The 6519-nt window shown below is 38.0% G+C and overlaps 1 long non-coding RNA gene across 2 annotated transcripts in view; it reads left to right on the plus strand.

Moving 5' to 3' along the window:
* The window catches only part of LOC120399310, a 20958-nt gene extending 16974 nt beyond the window's left edge, over positions 1-3984 (plus strand). For both annotated transcript variants that reach the window (XR_005595083.1, XR_005595082.1), the window contains exon 3: positions 3527-3984. This is a non-coding gene — a long non-coding RNA (uncharacterized LOC120399310). The remainder of the gene's footprint in view (positions 1-3526) is intronic.
* Positions 3985-6519: the final 2535 nt, after the last annotated feature.

The following is a 6519-nucleotide window of genomic DNA, read 5'->3' on the forward strand; positions in this document are numbered from 1 at the left end:
TACAAAAGTGCCATGCAAATGCCTGTTCTCACTTTCTGGTGACATTTTAAATAAGAGGAGGGCAGCATTATCTCCTGTCACTGAAAACAAACTTGTTTTTCTTAGCGATCGGCTAAACAAGAAGTAGGACTGAGTGGACTTCTAGCCGCTGAAGTTTTACATTGTTTTGTTTTTGAGTGCAGTTATGTAACAAAAAAAATCTACATTTGTAAGTTACACTTTCAGGACAAAGAGATTGCACTACAGTACTTGTATGAAGTGAATTGAAAAATACTATTTCTTCTGTTTATCATTTTTACAGTGCAAATATTTGTAATCAAAATATACACTTTGATTTCAATTACAACACAGAATACAAGGCACATATGAAAATGTAGAAAAACACCCAAAATATTTAATAAATTTCAATTGGTATTCTCTTGTTTAACAGTGAAATTAAAACTGCAACTAATCGTGATTAATTTGTTTGATTGAGATACATTTTTTTGAGTTCATCGCGTGAGTTAACTGTGATTAATCGACAGCCCTAAAAGATACATCTCATGTGTTAAAGCAGCATTATGATGGATAAAAGTGAAGTGACAGTGTTAACAGTCTCCCCTTTTGAGCCATAAATACTTATTAGTCTATATCCTACCTAGAAGACAAGAGTTTGTAATAACTTATGTGGAGGAAGATATCTCTTTTCCGTTCATTTCTCAGGGTTCTTCACCACCCCATAACAGAGTTTATATACTAATTAATCTATTTGTTCCTCCTTCATTATTAGTCACTAACATTCTATCCTGTTGTAGGCAATGGTCTGTCACTCTGCTAGCTCAGTTTGCTTGCCTCAGAGAGGAGTCAGGAGAGGAGGGTGAGAGGAAAAGAGAAAGAGACATAGTGAAACCCTAATTTACCAGCTCAACATCCACAAAGATTGACTCTGGAAGGGAAAGTTCTCAGGGGCTAGGGAATCAATTCTCAGCCAGGGCTGGGCAGTTAAGGAGAGTTCAAGTGAGGGAGGGGGTGTGAAATTCTAGGAATATTAGATTGTCCTTTCTTTAGCTAGTATCATAAAAAGTATCTTTACAATCTGACATCTAGCAAAAAGGACATTTATTATTGCTAAGGGTTGTATGACATTGGGTGAAATCATTAAAATTAAGTTGCATTAAACCAATACTACTGCAAGGTAGGCAATCCTTCATCATTCAAAACATGTGCTCACTGGAAACTTACTCAATGTAGAGTGACAGTAAGTGATTAGAAAACAAGTGAGGAAGCAGTACACCATTGCTAATTGTCTTCCGGAAATCAGAGATAAGCCTGTTGTAAAGAAATTGATTCCAGACTGCATTTGTGTGACGTGATGTGGTGTGGTTAAGGCATAACTGAAAGGCTGCCAGAATTATGATAAAGCAGTAGAAAACACAGGGAATAAGGCTTCCTTGTTAATCATGATCCTCAGGGCCCATTAATAGAGACACTGCAGCTTGCTAGTGTCCTGACAATTACAAGGTAAGTCAAAATTGTATGTATTGCCATTCCTTGCAAAAGCACAGTTGAACAGTAGCAAATAATTCTGGGGTCACTGAGAAGTAGATTTGTGTAAATAACTGATTTTTCAGTGCAGTGGCTGAACCAAAAAAGTGAGGAAAAAAGGTGGTTTAGTCAAATAAAATGTTTTCCTGGACCAGAAATGAAAGTTTTGTTTCGTTTGTGGGTTTTTACCTTTTTCTATAAAATAGAAGTAAAATTTGGTTTTAAAAGGCATTTTGAATTTTAAAAAATCAAGTTTCTTTTAAAAAATGTCAAAATGAAATATTAACATTTTCTGATTTTTTTTTGGCTGAAACAATTTAGCAAATTCAACATGAATTCACAAAAAGTTTTAGTAGACCCAAATATGCATTTTCAGGGGTGGAGGAAGAGAGTTTTGCCTTCAAAATTTCACCCATCTCTACTGAGAAGTACATTTTCATTACTATGTGTAGAAATAACCTTTTTGGGAGGGTGGAGGCAAAATTGGTGCTATGTTTACTTTCCTGCTGTACCCTAAGTTTTTTTACCAATAATTGTCCATTTTAATGTGTGTCCTTACCTACTCCTTGTTAATACATGTTCATAAAAGGTTTTCCTTGCTTTCTTCTATTAGTACACATTTCTGCTTAGTTGATGGTGAAATGTCCAACTGCCCCATCAGGAGTTGTGGGAAACATTACACCTGAACTGGGGACAAAGCTTCCTAGAACTCCATAGGGTGCAGGGGGAGATGGTCACATTGCTATAATTTAAGAGGATGCAGAATCCACTCGTCCCTGCCTAGTTCTGTCCATTGGCTAGTGTGGAGACATGGGCCTGACCCATCCCCATGCCCTGTGGAGAGGTCAAAGCATGACAGTTCATCAGATATTTGAGTAGCAGCTTTCTCACTCACAACCAACCTTAAACACCATCTTGCTCCCATATTATTCTTGTTTGTGATGGGTTTTTGTGACATTGGAACTTATTCGTTTATGACATAATATGACATTAGTATATGGTTAAGTAGGAAGATAATGAAAAGTACTATTTTCAATATGAGCAAAGACGGCAGGAAAAAATATAAAGGTGAATGAATTTCTTCTTAAATGAAAATATTTTACTTAAAATGTGCTAATCAATCAGCTTAGTACACATACAACAACAATTATTCATAATAAGCAGCTAAAAATATTAAAATAAGAAATTAGTTCAATACCCAAAGTATCAAAATATTATTAGAACTAGAGCTGGTCAAAATGTTTTGACTGAAAACATTTCATGTCAAAAATGTGTTTTCATTGGAAACAAACATTTTGCAGGAAAATTTTATTTACGTAAATATATTGAGCTTGATGAGAAGTTTCATTTTGCTTTGAATTTAAAATGTTCCTTTTAGTTTCAAATATATTTTTTTTGCAATTTTAAAATTTTAGGAGGGTTCCTTTTTTGCCACTGAGTGGTGTGTAGGTTCCTCTCCCCCACTTTTTTAATTTTCTTTTCTTCCCATTCTAAATTTCCATAACTTCAACTTTTGAAATGTTAGAGTGCAAAAATCAAAATGGAAAATCAATTTATGTCACTTATAGGCAAAAAGAAAAAAAGGAGAACCACCAAGAAAATGTTGAAAATTTCAAATCCACAAAAAGTTAAGACAAAAAAAGAATTGTCCAACTCTACAATTTTGAACTCTACAAAACAGAAATAACTTTAAAATGTCAAAAAAAATTCACAACATTGTTTTTACATTTTCCCGCTAGCTTTGCTCATAACCTATTCCGCCTCAGGAAATTATTCACAGGAAACATCCTTTCACCATGCCGTGAAGGCTATCAAGACTTGATTCCAGCTGACAAAGCAAAAAGCCTTGGAAACATTTAAATGGTTGACTCACTGTCCCTGTCCATTCTATAAGGAGCAAATTGCAATCCTTGTCATTTTGTTGTTGTTCTCTTCAAGATCAACTTGTGTAAAATATTTGTATTTGAATTTTTTCTTACTTGCTGCTTCTTTTCTCTTGCAGAATTCTTCTGCTCTATTGTTGATGTGACATTACAAGCCCTGTCGTTGCTGGTTCAGGCTTGTGTGTCATGCACAGACACATCAACAGATCCTGTTGACTAACAAATTCTCACTCAGACATTCACATAAATTATAAATCTCAAGATATAAGATGCTTTAGGCATCTGTCTTGCTTCAGCTTTAAGCATGTGCATATTTATATAGGAAAGACTGAAAGTTAAAGAAAGTTGCAATTGCTGGACAAGAGCAGTCAGCTTTGCTTTCCACTAACCTATAGCCAAAGGTATAATTAAGTATGGTAGCCTGCTTATAAATGTCTCCCTCTTACGTCCTGTTCACTGTGGGATTTTGGTGCACACAAGAAAATGAGTGAGCAAGAAAAAGAAATTGATGAGGTTAGCACAGGATTTATATTCATGGATCTATTTTGGAGCAAGGTACTATTCAGTGTGAATAAGGAGGCAAAGTAGGGCCCTCAACAGATAAATATATTTTAACTTGACAGTGAAAAGTTCCCTTTAATGTAATTTTAATATAGCATTCTTTTATTTTAAAGGGGTTTTACCTTTATGTCCTGAAATGTGCTGTAATGCTTGCAGGGTTGAATTGAAAAGTGTTATTTCTATGGGAAATTTTGTAACCCTCTGTGGTACTAAGCCCTGTAGGTTAGTGAGCAATAAATAAAAGCATTTTTGTTATTAGTTTCTGGCCTTGTTTATATTGAGTCAGGCTTCTCAGACAGAGAGAATATTGGTTCTTTGCCTTCCCATTGGTCTTCAATCTGGTGAAATGCTTTTTTATTTCTCATATGCATTAGATACATTTCTCTCATTTGCTCTATCTGTACTTTCTTTTAGAGGTGTGTGTGATCAGCACTCAGCACTTTGCTGTATTCAGGGTATGTTTCTGGATATGCAGTTGCAAGGCTCCATTGTCTGCATAATCCTTTATGTTTTTATTTTTTTAAACTATTTATTATCTTTTCTACTTTTTTTTTAAAAAGGCTGCCTTCATTTTCCATTGCAAATAAGGATTAAGGCAAGATTTTTTATCCAGCCTCTGAGTCAGTGAGATAAGTTTCCTACGTCTAGTAGGAAATCTACTAAACAATGGTGAATGAGGTATAAGAAATAAAAAGATTCCCAGTTGGTCACTAATATGAACAACTGTAGTTTTACCACATACATTAAAATTATGCAATTCTTCATAAAAGTGTTAATGGGCTTCTGCATTGGATTTAGCTAATCTGAGTAGCTGTGGCATCCAGCAGAATAACCAGTTTTGGAGGAACTGGCCTTTAAAAAGGCCCAGAGGCCACTGAGAAGGAGAGATTATTTTTCTTCCATCAGGACTTGTCTATACTTAAATTGCTGCAGCAGCACAGCTGCACCAACCCAGCACCTCAGTGAAGATGCCACGTAGGCTAACGGGAGGGCTTCTCCTGTTGGCATAGGCAGGGCTGCCAGGGGGAGGGGAAAGTGGGGCAATTTTCCCCAGGCCCCGGGCCCCACAGGGGCCCCCACGAGAATATAGTATTCTATAGTATTGCAACTTTTTTTTAATGGAAGGGGCCACCAAAATTGCTTTGCCCCAGGCCCCCTGAATCCTATGGGCAGCCCTGGGCATAGGTACTCCACCTCCCCGAGAAGCAGTAACTATGCTGATGGGAGAAGCCCTCTCATCAACATATACTGACGTAACTCCAGGCGTAGACAGCACTCCCTGCATTGCTCAGAGGTGTGGATTTTCCACATCCTTGAGAGCCATATTTTTACTGACATAAGTTGCTAGTGTAGACCAAGCTTCAGATGCAGCATCTGCTTTACTCTTTTTTGGCCCACCGAATGGTTAAGATCCTATGAGTCTGTATCCACTTAGTATTTCCCAGAGCCGATAGTTCATATTATGAAGGATTTGCTCATTTATTCATTTGAGATTAATGTGCTATAGAAATTCCTCCCACTCCTTTGTGTTAAATATAGCATGTTGACAGGGCCATCCTGATGGGAGGGGGATGGGAAAAGTGGCAGTTTGCCTCAGGCCCCCATTTGAGAGGGTCCCCAAAGCAAATGTCATTGTGACCTGGCATGGGGGTAGAATTACCACTCACTTTTGGCTGACATCCCCTCTATGTGAATAGAGTGGGAGTGGGCCAAATGTGAGGGAGTCTCATTGCATCCTAGTATGTGGGGTGACAGGGTGAAATTTGAATAGTCTTTCAAGCTAGCAGGTAGGGTTGAAGTGGCTTCAGCTTTGGCCTGGATGCTCCTATGATGGAGAAGTAATTAGGTCAAATCTGAGTGGGCTGCAACCTGGCAGCCCAGGTCTCAATGCCTGGAGCAGGGAACCAGACTCCGCTCCTTGGGCCAGGAGCCACTGCTGTTGGGTGAGTCTAGGGCAGGCTCGCTCTCCAGTGTCCCTTCTACTCCAAAGGCCTCCCCCTCAGTGGCAATTTTTGTGGAAGGGTGAAAGAGCCTCAGTTTCAGATTTTGCCCCAGGCCCCCAAAAGCCTCTGGGCAGCCCTGCATGCGCCATTTCTGCCACCTGGTCACTATTGTATGTAAAACAAGTGTCCTATTGCACATAGCACAGGAATATATTTTGTTCTTTGTACAGCCTTAAATTCCACAGCCACCAGAACAGACAATGTTAAGTTCATTGTATCAAGATCAGTGTATATGATTGTTACATAACAACAACATATGAGGATTTTACTCTTCAAAGCAGTACATCTCGGTACTAATAAAAGATATGTGGCCAAACCCCATGCACCACTTTGAAAATATTAACTAGTATTTGGACCCACAATTCATTACAATTTCAATACTGTGGGCCTATTTATTTGCCTGTGCAGACTTTCATCCACAAAAAAGGAGACTGAGTTAAATCCTAGCTAAAACTCTGGACTTTACGGCAAATTAATAATGTATTAGAATTGAGCAAATAAGTTCAGCATGCTTTGCCTCTTACTACTCATGGAATGTCCGCAAGAAG

Source organism: Mauremys reevesii, linkage group 2 (assembly GCF_016161935.1).
Source record: "Mauremys reevesii isolate NIE-2019 linkage group 2, ASM1616193v1, whole genome shotgun sequence".
Lineage (NCBI taxonomy): Eukaryota > Metazoa > Chordata > Testudines > Geoemydidae > Mauremys > Mauremys reevesii.